Source organism: Cololabis saira, chromosome 13, assembly GCF_033807715.1.
Source record: "Cololabis saira isolate AMF1-May2022 chromosome 13, fColSai1.1, whole genome shotgun sequence".
Lineage (NCBI taxonomy): Eukaryota > Metazoa > Chordata > Actinopteri > Beloniformes > Belonidae > Cololabis > Cololabis saira.
In genome coordinates, this window is record NC_084599.1 from 4,419,841 (window position 1) to 4,437,814 (window position 17,974).

Genomic DNA, 17,974 nt, shown 5'->3' on the forward strand with positions numbered 1-17,974 from the left:
TGAGTAACTGTGGTGTACCTGTTTAGAATTCAATTAAATCTTCCTGTGTGAAGACGAGGTGACGTAAGGCTGATTTATGGTTCCGCGTTACACCAACGCAGAGCCTACAGCGTAGGGTACGCGTCGATTTAACGCAGAACCGTAATTCAGGCTTAAGATCCGTTTACAGGGTGTAACTGAATGAGAGCGTCCGACTATCGCGTCGAGCTGTGTGACATCGGACGCTCTCTGTCCACACTGAAACTGTTAAACTCTCTCTGTCCACACTGAAACCATTAAACTCTCTCTGTCCACACTGAAACTGTTAAACTCTCTCTGTCCACACTGAAACTGTTAAACTCTCTCTGTCCACACTGAAACCATTAAACTCTCTCTGTCCACACTGAAACCATTAAACTCTCTCTGTCCACACTGAAACCGTTACACTCGCAGCCAGTTAGGACAGTACAATACAAAAAAATAAAGCAATGGAATTGATTTTGTTGCAGAAGCTCCCTGGCATGGGACATGCTTTAATAGTGTACGCAGCCGACTCTTCTCCCCGGAGAGGCTTTGTCCCTCCCCTGTTAAACGTCATTCAAGCAGCCAATCAGCACAGAGCCTCATTATCATAGCCCCGCCCCTCAGAATCACTCACAGAGAAGAGGTTAGAAACGGTAAAACTAGAGACATGGGCCACAGGCTGAATTTCTGATTTATGTAGAAAAAACAAGCTTTAGATTGTTTTTAAGACATTCAAGGCCTGTTTAAAATATACATTAAATGCCATAATAGGTCCCCTTTAAGATTTTTCTCCCACTAGGGGAGTTTTTACCTGCCATTGTTTATGTTATGTTTATGTAATAATTGCTCCGGGGTTTATGTTCATGTTCTGGGTCTCTGGAAAGATCCTAGAGACAACTTCTGTTGTACTAGACGCTATAGAAATAAAATGGAATCTAATTGAATTGAATTGAATTGAAAACACGTCCTTTGGTCCCAAAAGCAACAACTGATGATATTCTGACATAGAAAAAGTAAACATCTTCCTTTTAAAAAACATCCACCCTTTGCATGGCATGGATATGATTTAATCCAGAGCAACATGGCTGCATGCTGTACCAGGAGTGTATGTTCTTTATTTTCTTTGTGCGGATGATCAGATGATATTAAACGTTCATGCCAGGCTACCAGGCTCCTCTCTGGTGTTGTTACAGGGAAACTGAAAACGCTTCAGGGGGCCTCTAATGATGCATTCAGAGCTTAAGTTCCCGGGACACACAGGTGCACGCTTGTATCTCCAAATGTACGCATGTGTCTAGCTGTGCTGAGGTATATATGGTCATATATCTGAGAATTATTCCCAATAATCTAATTATAAAGTACGAATCATGTTTCTGGAGACATTGGAAAAGATCTGTCTATATTTTAAATTCTTGTCATTTATAAGCTGTAATGTTTTTTTTTGTTTAAAGAATGTATTCTATTTCATTATTTTGTGATTTGATATTGACTGAAGAGTCTGAAATAAAGCTTATCCGTCCATCCAGCCATCCTTCCGCTCAAAACTGCTCTTCAGAAAACAAATCACGTAATCGATGTTTGGTCTATTACAGCTGAATCGAGTCTTCTCCGAACTAGGGGTGAGATCTCCTCATTTACATGCATTCATCTCCGGATTAATAACAAAGATAGTGTCTTTATCCTGGACCAGCAAGTTTACATGGTCCCTGAAGACTCACTACTGGTCCTGCATCAGCAGGTTCCTCTAACAGAGCCAAGGCTGCCGTTGAGATTGACAGGTTCCACGTTGTGATTGACAGGTTCCATGGTTGTGATTGACAGGTTCCATCACAGTGATTGACAGGTTCCATCGCTGTGATTGACAGGTTCTGTAGTTGTGATTGACAGGTTCCATCGTTGTGATTGACAGGTTCCATTTTTGTGATTGACAGGTTCCATGGTTGTGATTGACAGGTTCCATGGTTGTGATTGACAGGTTCCATAGTTGTGATTGACAGGTGCCACCATTGTGATTGACAGGTTCCGTCGTTGTGATTGACAGGTTCCGTCGTTGTGATGTGTGTGTGATCATATGTTAATCAGATTTGTAAAATAGCATTTTTCCATCTCTGTAATATTGCAAAGATTAGGAAAATCCTCTCGCAGAGTGATGCGAAAAACTAGTTAATGCGTTTGTATCTTCTAGACTACATTACTGTAATGTGTTGTTAGCAGCATGTCCAAGTAATTTGCTGAATAGGCTCCAGCCATTGGCTACCCGTAAAATTCAGAATCCAATTAAAAATTTTATTACTTGCGTATAAGGCCCAAAACGGCTTAGTTCTGCAATATTTGCAAGACCTGATAGTGCCTTATGTTCCTGGCAGAGCTCTCCGCTCTCGGAGTGCAGGTTTACTCGTAGTTCCTAGAGTATCCAAATGTAGATTTGGAGGGCGGGCGTTCTGCTATCAGGCACCATTACTTTGGAACCAACTTCCAATCTGGGTTAAGGAGGCTGACACCACCTCCACCTTTAAAACTAAACTTAAAACCTTTGACAGGTTCCATCATTGTGATTGACAGGTTCCACCGTTGTGATTGACAGGTTCCATTGTTGTGATTGACAGGTTCCATGGTTGTGATTGACAGGTTCCATCTTTGTGATTGACAGGTTCCATCTTTGTGATTGACAGGTTCCATCGTTGTGATTGACAGGTTCCATCGTTGTGATTGACAGGTTCCATCGTTGAGATTGACAGGTTCCATTTTTGTGATTGACAGGTTCCATTGTTGTGATTGACAGGTTCCATGGTTGTGATTGACAGGTTCCATGGTTGTGATTGACAGGTTACATTGTTGTGATTGACAGGTTCCATGGTTGTGATTGACAGGTTACATTGTTGTGATTGACAGGTTCCATGGTGGTGATTGACAGGTTCCATTGTTGTGATTGACAGGTTCCATGGTGGTGATTGACAGGTTCCATGGTTGTGATTGACAGGTTACATTGTTGTGATTGACAGGTTCCATGGTTGTGATTGACAGGTTACATTGTTGTGATTGACAGGTTCCATGGTTGTGATTGACAGGTTCCATTGTTGTGATTGACAGGTTCCATGGTGGTGATTGACAGGTTCCATGGTTGTGATTGACAGGTTACATTGTTGTGATTGACAGGTTCCATGGTTGTGATTGACAGGTTACATTGTTGTGATTGACAGGTTCCACCATGGTTGCGATTGACAGGTTCCATGGTTGTGATTGACAGGTTCCATCATGGTTGTGATTGACAGGTTACATTGTTGTGATTGACAGGTTACATTGTTGTGATTGACAGGTTCCATAATTGTGATTGACAGGTTCCATGGTTGTGATTGACAGGTTCCAGGGTTGTGATTGACAGGTTCCATGGTTGCGATTGACAGGTTCCATGGTTGTGATTGACAGGTTCCATAATTGTGATTGACAGGTTCCATGGTTGTGATTGACAGGTTCCATCATGGTTGTGATTGACAGGTTACATTGTTGTGATTGACAGGTTACATTGTTGTGATTGACAGGTTCCATAATTGTGATTGACAGGTTCCATGGTTGTGATTGACAGGTTCCATCATGGTTGTGATTGACAGGTTCCATGGTTGTGATTGACAGGTTCCATGGTTGTGATTGACAGGTTCCATCATGGTTGTGATTGACAGGTTCCATGGTTGTGATTGACAGGTTCCATGGTGGTGATTGACAGGTTCCATGGTTGTGATTGACAGGTTCCATTGTTGTGATTGACAGGTTCCATGGTGGTGATTGACAGGTTCCATGGTTGTGATTGACAGGTTCCATTGTTGTGATTGACAGGTTCCATCATGGTTGTGATTGACAGGTTCCATCATTGTGATTGACAGTTTCCATGGTTGTGATTGACAGGTTCCATGGTTGTGATTGACAGGTTACATTGTTGTGTCTGCCCTGCTGCTTTTTGTCCTGTCTTGTCTTCAGAGTCTCTCCTTTTCACTCCTCTGAAACTCTACAATCATGGAATTGATTAACTGGACCCTCAGTACCATTGACCAAATTTTTGCAACAAGAAGCCAGGGGGTAAGGGAGCCCTCCTGCCCCGACGGAACATTTTTTGCTGGCTATACGATGGACTCCTATAAGAACTGGCGCCCTTTGTGCCTCAAAATTTTATCTGTTGAGGATGTTGAGGACGCCTTCATAATTGGATTTATGATAGCAGGATTTCTCCTAATTGGAGTGGGGATCTTCCTGGCCTATCGACAATCGCGGAAGGCTGCGGGGGCCGTTCTGGCCCTCTCTGAGCTGCCCGAAGCTGCTGAAGGATTGAGCACGGGACTCAGCACTCAGACTGTAATGCTGGGAGAGCAGGGCCGCAAGCTGGATGCGATTCTTGAACAGAATCGTAGGCTAGCAGGGGTCTTTGAGCTCTATAACAAGATGGAGAAAACCTGGGAGAAGCTGGGCACCCGGCTTGGCGGGGACTGATCACAAATTCGTCTGAGCGGAGTATTGATTGATTGAGGATCCAGAAGGAAAAAGCAGACGGAAAATTACCGAGCTGCCTGCAAATTGTTGATTAGTTTTTGGCCTTGAAGGAGCGGCTGGCAAGCCTCTCCGCTATAATCTCCCAGGAGGAATGTAAACATGACGCTCTGCACCCAACCTAACCCTCCCCCTTCCCAAAACATCTGAGGATCCTGACTCCCAGAACTGTACCGCTGTTCGATAACATCAAGGACGCTTGGCTACTCTCGGGGAGAAAGGTCGTCGGTCTTACCGCGTTCACATACACACTGACACACACACACCTCCCTCTCCCCATCCAACCGCCTTCCTGGCTCCCTCTCTTATCAGCCCCTCCCGACAAGGACGTCCGGGTTTGAGCGCCAGCTACCCGGCCCTCACTTGGATGAACTGTGCCGGGACCACCCCCCCCCCCCCCCCGACTTGCCCACCCCCAATCACCCACATGCAAGTCCTGTGACGTCTGTGCTTCGTGTCTGCGAGGTGTTTTTTTGCAACTTGATATTGTGTATTGTATGATATTCAATGTGAAGATGTATTTTTTTTCTCCTCCCCCCCTATCCCAGTGTTACCCTTGGAAAACAGGCGCATAATTCCATCAGTGCCGCCGCCGAGTTCCATGGTTGTGATTGACAGGTTACATTGTTGTGATTGACAGGTTCCACCGTTGTGATTGACAGGTTCCATGGTTGTGATTGACAGGTTACATTGTTGTGATTGACAGGTTACATTGTTGTGAACTTTTACAAATTATAGGCAAATTTGACAAAACAGTTGCACAGAAAATTTCAGATAATCCAACAAATGCCAAGTAACGTAACTGAAGTCATGAAAATCAATAATTTTCTTAGCAACCCGACGTATCAGTCAAGCTCCCCCTTAGCACCGGGAGAGAAAAAATCCTGGCGCCCTGCCTGACACTATATGAATAAAATTGAATTGAATTCAAGCCTAAAATGTAAAAAATGATCAAATTGATGCATATTAACAAATGAAAATAAGTTAAGGTGGAAAGACAATGTTGCATACCTGCTCCAAAGAAAATCAGTATGAGAATCCATATATATTTTAATTCTCACAACTTTTTCCGAGTTTTGTGAAAGCAAAACGATGAATGTACAATTTTATGCCATAGAAGCCAATAAGGCATCATGGCTCATTGTTCCTTATGGGATAGTAGTCACAACACAGCAACACTGCTGGAAACCAGCAACCAGCCAATACCAACTCCAGCAACAAATTTAGTTTTCATTGAATTGCTTTTCATTATTTACTGCAGTGTAGAAACTGGATTCTTTGCACTCTGCATCTGTTGTGTAATTTGATTTATTTCCAATAGGAATTCCTTATATATCATTTAATCACCATCATATTGCATATGTCTTTCATTTTACTATCTCCCACCTACAAACTATTTACTCTCGTCCTCTCAAGATCTGTAGTTATAACACAATAAACAACAATAATTAAAGCTGCAAGCAGCAATGAATGGGCCGTCGCACCCTTGTGCACATTCAGGCTGCAATGGAAGCGCTTGTATGACTTACATGTAGATTCTTCAGGCCTGGACATTTAGCGGATGACACCACCCACAACTCTCTGTATCAAACCATTCAAAAGTTATGGCAGAAAGTGGGAACTATCAGATATCGACCAATCAGAAGAAGGGGCGGGGCTAAGTTGCACCAATTATGTTCAAGGACTCAAAACTGAGTCAGATGACACCACCCACGAGTCTTTATGTCAAACCATTCAAAAGTTATGCCAGAAAATAGGAACTATCAAATATGGACCAATCAGATGAAGGGGGGGGGCGCGCTTTTTGGCGTCTATCGTCGCCACGGTAACACGTTTGACTGAGAAAAGTAATGCGCGTCGTTGCAGGATGGAGACGCACATTTTGATGTACAACACACCTGGGTGCACGTTACGGTTCTGGCCGCATTAACGGCCGAAGAAATGGCATAAATTGTGCCAAAATTACACGATTAATTCAAAATGGCCGACTTCCTGTTGGGTTTCAACCATGGCGCCAAGAGACTTTTCTTTAAGTTGTGACATGAGACAGGTGTGTACCGATGTTCGTGCATGTACGTCAAACCGTATTGTGGGGCTTGAGGCACAAAGTTTTCTAGGGGGCGCTGTTGAGCCATTAGGCCACGCCCATTAATGCAAACCATTAAATATCACATTTTTCGCCAGGCCTGGCTTTTGTGCAAAATTTGGTAACTTTTGGGGCACGTTTAGGGGGAAAAAGGCCCTCATTTCGTCAGAAGAAAAACGAGGATAAAAACAAAAACAAAAACGAGAAAAATTTCTACAGATACAATAGGGCCTTCGCACTGTCAGTGCTCGGGCCCTAATAACGTGGTTCATTCAAAAATTATGTACCTTCTGTAACATGAGTGGCCCAGTGCTCTGCAGGTTTTAGATGTTCCTGCTCCAGCACATCCTGGTAGAAATGACTGTCATTAACAGACTTATGCAGACCTGGATGAACATTTGAATTTAAATCGGATGTGTTTAAGACGTGAAACATATGAAAACCTGGAGGACAGCAAACCTGCGGCCCTTGAGGACTGGAGTCTGAGACCCCTGGTCTAGAGCTGATTCTAATTAATGGTCATGGTCAGGGGAAACCTCCTAAACACGCTGGATAGGGGCGTGGAGGACCAGCATTGGCCACCCCTGTTGTACATGTTATGAGGGTCAACCCATCCGAATATATCACCACAGAGCAGAAATACTAATATTTTGGAATTTAAAACTTGGCTGCATAATTTTAAAAGGAATAAAAGATGAAGCGGGCCATTTACTTCTAGTAAGACATTTAAATATTTATCTCAGAGTCTGTAAGGGAGGATGCCCCTGCAGGAGAAAATGATGACCCATCACTCCAGTATTCAACATGCAAACGTATATATTGTACATGATTGTAAAACTACTACTACTAAAAATATTTTTTCATTATCCCAGGCACGTCTTGCTTGTGATCACCAGCTCCCTGGTCTTCACTTCCGGTCCTCGTGGGCCAGTGTCCTGCACGTTTTAGATGTTTCTCTACTTCAGCACACCGTGATACAAATGTGACGAAATGTAACAAAATGGCCAATTTGCAAAGTCTGCCAAAACATTCCTTCTGAATTAAAAATCTATAAAACTCAAGATGACAAGAGGGTTTCGGTTTTCACTACATGAAAAGATTTCCTCTAAAAGGGAAAAAGTTAGTTACGCAGGGGGTTACGTTCCAAAAAGAATCCGTGATAAGTGAAATCCGCAAAGTAGCAACCTTTTTTTTTTAATTATTATTATACAAGGCTTTAAATTGCGTAGATGAGCCCCGCCCCACCACGACCCGATTAATTGGATTTGAACGGGAGAAAATGAAAAATGATTATGAAAAAAAAATACAATAAGTACAGTAGGACAAATTGTGACTGGCGTGTATTTCCCTGCTCTTCTGATGCTGCTGCATCCTGACTTGCTCTGTAACGTCTTTTTCTTCTAAAGCCGCGGTGCAGGTGTGTTTTTTCCAGAGAAGAACATAGTTATGTTTCGTTGTCGCTCTTTTTTCTTCTGGACAAAAAGATTCTTATAAACCGACATGCCACCATGGATTATATCTGAGACTGTAATGAACGATTCATGAAAGTTCCTGTTCTTGAGCTGCTGCTGAAGCTCATTGGCCGTTCTCAGCTTGTTGCTAAGCAACCAACGTTATTGACACAGGAAGTGAAGAAGCAGAGACTGTTTAGCCAATCAGAATGCAGAACACGATGCACAATGCAAATACGCGAAGCAGCGAGTCGTGAAATGTGGACCGCGTTATAGCCAAGGATTACTGTACTTAAAGGAGCATGTGGCAGGATTGTGGCAGGATTTATGAAAAAAATTTGTATACGTTTTAAGTTTTCTAGTAATAATGTCAGATGAAGCGTTCCAAACCAAAACGAATGAGCCCTCTAGCGTATCTCTCCGTTGCCTTGAACAGGCTGTGTGCTGCAAAATGTGCTGCAATTGTGGGGCCAGGTTTCCCGCGCTGTCCTGCGGATGTGACGTCAAATGACGCTGCATGTGCGTTCTCCCCGTTCTCCCGTCCCGGCTTCGCTGTTGGCTGCAGTACCCCCAACGGCCGTCGTGGCGAAGGGTGGAGCTAATGAGTCTCATTTCTTAAAAGGAGCCTCATGCTCCTTTCATTTTACACTTCTGCTGTAATCTTTCACAAAGCTACATATTTATATACCAAATGTAGTCAGATATACAGAGCCAGTTTCCAGAGACAGTCCCAACTTTCCAGACAACCAAAGAAACAGCAAGGACCAGCATCTGGAAAGATGAATGGAACGAGCTCAACACACAAGCCCATGTATGGATGGAAAGAGGAATCACCCCGACTGAATGCCTCGCCAGCGGCCACGACCTCCCATGGCCGACCTGGACCCTCAACAGACTACGAGTGGAACAGGGGACATGCAAAGTTCTCATGAAAGCCTGGAGCTACCAGGCGGAAGACACATGCAGACAATGTCCCACCTACGGTTCCGATAGCCCCCCAGTGCAGAGCCTGGGACCTGGAGGAACCCCCCCCCCCAACAGCTGAGCCAGATACTGGCAGAACCACATCTGACATTGCAACGGACTCGAAAAGAAGAAAGTCAAATATACCACAAAGTTGCAGAAATATACAGAATTTTAATTACAATAAATCATTTTCAGGCAGTGTTTGGCCACAGTCCTATGTGGACATGGGAAGACTTAATTTCAACTTAAAGGCCCAGCTCTGAGGTAACTCTTGAGACCAGCCTCAATTTTAAGACATAGACCACGTCTCTCCAGTGTTAGCGTTGCTCCATTGGCTACCTGTAAAATTCAGAATCCAATTTAAAATTTATGCTGCAGGGGGGCACCGACATGATCCACTGGGCGGTGCCTCTCACCCTTCTTCTCCTCTCCTTTTCCCTTCCTCTCTTCTCCATTTCCATTTTTATTTATTATAAATATCTCATAGCTATCGTTTTTGTCCATCGCTCCTGTAGTTTCTTGTGCCGGCCCCCCTTTTTTCTGTTTTGTGCATGTTTGCAGGCCGGAGCCTCGAGAGCTGCGTTCTGGCCTGCGGTCTCGGTCCCCCTCCCCACCCTGGATCTCTGGAAAGCGTCTAGAGATAACATCTGTTGTATTAGACGCTATATAAATAAAATTGAATTGAATTGAATTGAATTGAAATAGACTGAACTAGGCCTGTGTTGAAAAAATCAATTTTCCGATTCTAAATCGATTCTCATATTACACATATTATAGAAAAATAACTACTAACATGTTTTTGCCTTTAAATATGTTTAAAGGTATGAAAACATTAAAGTTTCAGTTGTACTTGCATAAATTGTCTATATTTCATTACTTTATATACTGTCTTGGGGTTACATTAAAATGCTAGAAACCAAATTCTCAAAAATCAAAAACCGAAATAGACCGAAAATGGAAACATTTTAAACAGAATGTGGGAAAAAATAAAACTGATTTAATTCGTCTCTGTTTGCTGCCCTGGATCTGTTTGATAATTCTGACCCACAATGTTTCTGAAAGCAGTTCTATCAGCATTCTGGGAGCTGATTGGTCCTTACAGCATCATTAGCTGCAATACTTGCTGTTTAATCTCAATATAATACTAGTATTAATACGTTGCATAACTACATATAATTCATGCAACACCTCAAAAAACAGTTTTAATAACACTAATCCAAATCAATATCCGAATCGAATCAAATTGGATCGATTCAAATCTTGATAATCGATTCTGAATCTTAAGAATCAGAATCGAATCGATTCTTGACATTTGAATCAATCCCCAGCCCTAGTCTTAACGCATGGTCTTGAAACAAAGGAAATTATGGAATGACTACAAAGCCCAGCGGGATTTGCAGTTTATTACCCTTAGGGGCAATAAAAGGGGTCAGGATGAAAGTGACGCATGGAGAGTGCATTGGTCAGGGACCCCGATTTACAGTTTGCCCCCCCTGCTGACGTGAAAAGCACTCCACTGGTTGTTAAATAGCAGCAGCTTACCGAAACCTCGTCCTCTTTTCTCTCAAACTTGCTTCCCTCTCCCACGGAGCTCTCCGTGAGCTACGAACGCTACATGCTCGTCAACACGGAGAAGAGGAGGGAAAAGAGCGGCTCTTCACCAGGACCCCCTGCGTAGCGTAACTATCCAGCTGTCACCAAGGAACGCTGGTCTGCTTCTCAAATCTCTCTCTCTCCGACTTTTTCATCACAAGGGAAACGTCTACTGTCCATACATTCTGTAAGGACTACACTTCATTTCTGATCAGCGTGACTAGCATCAGCCGAGGAGCATCCCGCCAGCTGCGCTCGTGAAAGCCTACTGGCTACCAAGAACCAGTGAACGCATCCTTCATCCACGCGTGTTACAATGGAGTGACCTGCAAACGTTCTGACGCTTCGACGAGCGAAAACGGGGACCCATGCACAACGAGACGATGTGACCAGGCTACGACGACGGGTAAAGGGGGACGGCCCGGCTGCCTTCTCCGTCTCTGAGAAACAGAGAGAGAGAAAGAGGACAAGGGAGAAGGTCGCAGCTGAATTACCGGCAGAGTGTAAAACTCAGCAACCTGTGGACCAGGACCAGAACCACGAGTTCCACAACCACCATGAGGCTGCTAACAACCTCCAGAACAGCTCAGAGTTAGAGCCCAGATATACTTGCTGTTTGTGTTTGCGTTCGCGTCCGTTCGCGTGCACCACCAACCGCAACGTTGCTCGCGTAGTACGTGAGGAGAGCGCGTCGTACCAGCGGTGACCGATAGGGGGCAGTAAGCAGAGCAACAGTTGGAAAAGGGATTAAATATTTAGTAGCAGCGGTAGTAGCAGTAGCAGATTAGAACAACAAATAAGTTAACATTACAACATTGGATGAAGAGGAGATTATAACATTGCTTTGGTTGCGATCTCGGCAAAGGAAACGGCGCCAGCGACAGTCGTCACTTGGCCAGCTGGTATCAGACTGGGACCAGCTGGTATCTGACCGGGACCAGCTGGTATCTGACCGGGACCAGCGCCCCTCATGGCCACATCAAGAACTGCAGGTTGCGTACGCGTTCAGTGTCTTTTGGAGAACGTGCACGTCGACGCGTCAAATGAACGCAGGATACGAATGGCGTACGCGGTCGTACGGATCTGCGTTATTTCCAAGGCCTAATCTGGTACCAAACAACATTGAACATGATTTATTTTTGTTTTACAAGAGTTTATTAGATGATAGCCAATTATGAACAGTAGAAAATTCACTTTGTAAGGATCTCTCAATTACTGATGTATTATTACCGGATTTATATATTACTGTGTCATCTGCGTTTAAATGTATTTGACAGTTGGACCAGGTTTTTGGGAGGTCATTAATAAAAATGGAGAAAAGGAGTGGTCCAAGGGATGAGCCTTGTGGTACTCCCTTCTCAACAATTGTGTATTTGGATTGGATTCCATTAAGGTTAACACACTCTGTTATGGAGATATGAGTTGAACCAAAGAAGAGAGTTTCTACAGATGCCAATTGAGTAAAGTTTGTCCAGTAGAAGGTAGTAATCAACAATATTAAAAGCTTTAGTGAGATCCAGAAATATTGAACCAGTGAGTTTACCCTTTTCAGAAGCTGTAAGTGTATCATTTGTGAATTTTGGAAGAGCTGTGGTTGTTGAGAAATTTGATCTGAAACCGGACTGGCATGGAGACAAAATATTGTTTTCAGTAATATATTGTGATATTTGATTGAATATGAATTTTTCAAAGATCTTTGCGATGGAGTTGATAATGGAGATTGGGCGGTAATTATTGACTTTGTTTGTATCACCTCCCTTGTGTAGTGGAGTAAGTTAATAAGGAAAGGCTGTATAAGTCACAGAGGGAATACATTAAAATATGGGCTGCTAATTTAATAAATTTTGTCTTAATGCCGTCTGGACCAGATCCACAGTCATTCTTCAATTCATTGATTACATTTTGAACTTCAATAGGATGTATCAGACTTAAACGTTTGCTTTATTTCCTACATTCAACTGTGAATAAAACACAGAGTTATGAGATTTGCAAATCATTTCATTCTCTTTTTGTTTACAATTTTTAGTGTTTATAACTCATTTAACATCAAAGTAAAATAAAATTAACACTGACTTACTAGGATTTACAAAAGCGAAACAACATTGGCAAATTAGGAAGAAGAGTTCTGCTAACTACGGTGACATGCTGGGTTTATTATCATCTTCTTTGCTAATGTAATGAAATTGAATACCTCGGAAGATCAGTCCTCGAGTGGAAACGGCTGCAATACCATGTTCAATCACAGCCAGCCTCAGAATTGTGCAAAAAATGTCACAAGCAGCATCCTGCATCATAATTAAAATGTCTTCTTGTTTTAATCATGATTAATATTGAAATAAAAGAAAAGATGTTTCAATCACAGTAACTGACACAATAAACTCCCTGAACTGTCACAAGATGGACATAAACATTTCCCAGCATGACAGGAAGCATGTCTCTGTTTTACTAAAGTCTTTTCTGAGCTCTGCAGCTCCCCAGAGACGCTCCGGAGTCAGCGAGTGGCGTCCACTGAACAAGACATCAGCAGTAACTTCATTAGTTATTCATGAATACTAATTATTCTTGGCTGAGGGACAGAATCTCAGTCTGTGGTTCAGTTCTCACCCTCAGACAAGTGAGCAGTCACACAGTCGTGGCAGAGGGTAGCGCCTCCTCTTTTCTTTTTTAGTTTAGTTTAGTTTATTGGTCCTTTTAATTTCCACAACACAAATAACCCAAAGTACAGGTGTAAATCATCAGTGTAAAAAAAAATATATATACATTTTTTGGTGTATATATACAGAATTTTAACTAAAAACCAAGGACCAAAATGTGTAGACTGAAGCCTAAGCTTATGACACCTACCCTTTTCACAAGAAAAAAAGAAAGGGAAAAGAAATGTTAGCTTTTATAAAGTAGTGCATTTTGGATTTAGAGAATGAAACAAAATACATAAATAAATCCATATGAGAAGTTGCCCGAGTATAAACAAAATAACTTTACACAAACATACAGCATATTCCACATGTCATTACTAAATATCTTTCCATACAGTATATATATATATATATATATATATATATATATATATATATATATATATATATATATATATATATATATATATATATATATATATATATATATATATATATATATATATATATATATATATAATGTAATGTAATGTATAAAATTGTAAACAAAAAAAGAATTAAATGTTTTGCAAATCTCATAACTCTGTGTTTTATTCACAGTTGAATGTAGTAAACAAAGCAAACGTTTAAGTCTGATAGATCCTATTGAAAATGTAATCAATGAATTGAAGAAGCACATACATACACATACCTACACATATACATACATACATACACACACGCATACTGTATATACATATATATATATATATATATAAATACATACACACACACATATATACGCATACACACATATACATACACATGTCCATAGGCATATGCCTATGTGTATCATACCTTTGTTTTATATGTATTAATCATTTAGTATTTATAGGTGCTTTTGAATTGTAATAACGTGCTCCACATTTTCATTTCTGTATCTCAGCTGTTCCACAGATTACTCCTGTCACTGAGATCATCGTTGTTTAACGTTGGTTCTTGCCTTTGTTTTCCTGAACATAAATGTTCCCCTTAGTTCATAGTATACAGCAGAGCTCTCGGACAGGCAGATGGGGCGGACGGTTCAGAAACAGCTGAGTGAGGGGCTTGCAAAGATCGACAACAGCCAACTTCCTGGGAAACTGAAGGTGTGGTGTTACCACTTCACACTTTTCCAGCATGTGATGTGGCTGCTGAAAGTAGGGGAAATTCCATCTTCCCTGGTCAGCAAGATGGACGGCACAGTCAACAGGTACATCAGGAAGTGGTTGGGCCTCCCCCGCTGCTTCTCAGACACAGGCCTCTTCGGCAAGAACATCCTGCAGCTTCCTCTGAAGTCAATCAGCCTTGGATACAAGCAGGAGAAAACCCGCCTTGTACTCGAACTGAGGGAATCTAGAGACGAAGCAGTGAAGGGTGCACAGGTGACTGTTCGCACCGGGCGGAAGTGGAAAGCCCAGGATGAAGTGGAGCAAGCTGTTTCCAGGCTGCAACACAAGGAGGTCCTGGGGAGAGTCCAAGACAGCCGGGCAGGGCTGGGCTGGGGGCAGCCTGTCCAGTTCTGGTCCAAAGCCACAAGGGAGCAGAGGAAGACCATGGTGGTGGAAGAGGTCTCACAAGTGGAGAAGGACCGCTACCTTGTCAAGGCCGTGTCCCAGGGTAAACAAGTAGCATGGACTCGCTGGGACGACATCATCAGCATAACCTGGAGTCATAACCTGGGCTGACATCTGGCGAACTCCACAGTCACGACTCAGCTTCCTTGTGAGGGCAGTCTATGACACCCTTCCATGTCCCCGAAACCTTGCCCAGTGGTTTGGAAGCGAGGGCAAGTGCTCCCTGTGCAGCAAGGACAATGCAGGTCTCCAACACATCCTGTCAGGGTGCAACATCGCGCTGACACAGGGGCGCTTTCGGTGGCGGCACAATCAGGTGCTGCGGAAGTTGGCAGAGCAGTTGGAGAGATGCAGAGTCGGGGCAAACAACTCCTCCGATCCCCATCAGTAAAACATTGCCTTCATCAAACCAGGAGAGGTAGGACAGAAGACAGTGACCAGAAGATTGGGACATCTGCTTACACCGGGAAAGAGTTGGGAAATGCGCGTCGACCTGGACAAGCAGCTGGTCTTCCCAACTGAGATCACACAGACAACGCTAAGGCCGACGCTGTGATGTGGTCCACAGCTGCCAAGAAAGTCCTAATCATCGAATTGACTGTGCCCTGGGAGGAGGGGATATCAGTATCACATGAGCTCAAGCGATCTGGCGGAGGAGTGCAGAGGAGGAGGCTGGTCCGCGACTATTCACCCGGTGGAGGTCGGATGCAGGGGCTTTGTGGGGAGGTCTGACATCCAGCTCCTTCGTGCTGCGGTAATGACCGGTCAAAGCCTGAAGAAGGCCATCAAGGAATTGGCAGAGGAGGCAGAGAAAGCAAGTTTCTGGATGTGGTTACGGAGGAGGGACAGCAGTTGGGACTCAACACCTCAGTGAGGTCAGTTGCAGGGAGTGGCGTGGGGAGACGTCCCCACAAAGCCACTGCCCCCCCACCGGGAGGTGTCCTGGCTGGGGGGCGAAACATCAGTGAACGGTGGCACCAGCTGAAGACCCTGCAGCTGACCTCAAAGTGCACCGGAGGAGGTGCGGCAGGCAGAGATGCCAAGCAGTAAACCTGTACTAGCTAAATAAATTGGCTAAATCTGCTTTGGAAGAGCTTCTGAATACTGTCAGGAAGTGTTTTATTGTTGATTTAAACATAAATTGCGCTCTTTGGGCCCAAGTTTCCTCATATGCACAGATCTCTTCAAGAAGCTCACATTATACTTTTCATTTATATTTACGTTTAAGCCATTTATTACTTTTAGAAATTGTTGCTGTACTCATGTTGTCTCCTGACCAAGCCACTGGCCAAAAACACTGCAGGTACCGCGTTGATGAGACGAGAGTCGTTTCCCACTGAAACCGGCTCTAAAGGATACAGTCAAAATCATGGCAGAGACCTGAGAAAGTAATCAAGCAGGAGTTTGACAAAACAAGAATAGTTCTTTGACGGTTTTGTGAAAGCGACTGAACCTTCGCACCTAAAGGAGTCCCTCTGTGGTGAAGTTTGCAAAAGTTCCTTTGCTGCTTGAAGCTGATGACAGACACACACACTACTATTGTATTATTTAGACTGCTGGTAGGTTCTGGGACTCTGGAAAGGAAAGTGAAAGTGTTGTAATAGACGTTATCTAAATAAAATTGAACTGAATTGGAAGAAAAAGAAGAAAGGGCAGATGAGAAAATAATTTTAAAAAAAAGCTCATTGAAGTCAGTAGTTTGAGCACCGGTACCGAATTCATGACGGAGTTTAGAGGTGTGGTTTTCAGCTATAGAGGGAATGTGCATGACGTCACAGATGTGGCTTCACAGCGGGTTACGCCCACTGAGTGTCAGAAAGACTGAGTGGCAGAAAGACTGAGTGGCAGAAAACTGAGTGGCAGAAAGACTGAGTGGCAGCGTAAACTTTCAGTTTGAGCACTCAAACATCTAAAATGGGAAAGAGCTGTTGTGCAATCGACTGTACTCATAGATTTAGCAAGAAATCAGAGTTATCGTTTTACAGACTGCCGAGAAATAAGCTTAAGAGAGACAAATGGGTCGCTGCAATTCACAGAAACAACTGGATTCCAGACACCGAAACCTGGATTTGTGGTTCCCATTTTGTATCAGATATTGTTGGATTTTTGGGTAGCTAACGTTAAACGGTCAAATCATAAAGTTCGGTGTCCTCATCACTTTAATTTCTACAACAAATCCTGCCTTGAAGTCGGACCAAGCGTCAAGACTTTTGTAAGCCTTCAAGCTTTGCTTCGTGTATTTCCCCGGCTTAGAAATTAAGTACATATAAATATGAGGAAACTGGATTCGTGGCCAAATATTAATGTCCATGGGCCAATGGTTCTTGGTAACTGTACCAAATATTAATGTCCATGGACCACTGGTTCTTGGTAACTGTACCAAATATTAATGTCCATGGACCACTGGTTCTTGGGGTAACTGTAACAAATATTAATGTCCATGGACCACTGGTTCTTGGTAACTGTACCAAATATTAATGTCCATGGACCACTGGTTCATGGTAACTGTACCAAATATTAATGTCCATGGACCACTGGTTCTTGGTAACTGTACCAAATATTAATGTCCATGGACCACTGGTTCTTGGTAACTGTACCAAATATTAATGTCCATGGACCACTGGTTCTTGGTAACTGTACCAAATATTAATGTCCATGGACCACTGGTTCTTGGTAACTGTACCAAATATTAATGTCCATGGACCACTGGTTCTTGGTAACTGTACCAAATATTAATGTCCATGGACCACTGGTTCTTGGTAACTGTACCAAATATTAATGTCCATGGATCACTGGTTCTTGGTAACTGTACCAAATATTAATGTCCATGGACCACTGGTTCTTGGGGAAACTGTACGTGTCACTGTCAAGTCCAACTGTCTCTAATTTAAGCCCATAATCAGCTGTTATCCCGTCTTCTCCACTAGTTACATTTTTGCCACTCAGTGAGAGTAAGGGGGCTGGTCCAGTGGGGAAGTGACGTCTATGCAAACCCTCTATAGGATAGCTCAGGATAATGTGAACTATTCCCAATAAAAACAATATGCTATACTTTTTTGTAACTTTATTGATACCCCTAACCCATCCCGGATCAAGCCAATGGATGGA

At 43.1% G+C, this 17,974-nt stretch overlaps 1 protein-coding gene across 1 annotated transcript in view; it reads right to left on the reverse strand.

Annotated features, from left to right (window-relative positions):
* LOC133457979 (receptor-type tyrosine-protein phosphatase F-like) overlaps positions 1–17,974 on the reverse strand; it is a 191,313-nt gene that overhangs the window by 161,552 nt on the left and 11,787 nt on the right. The window lies entirely within an intron of this gene.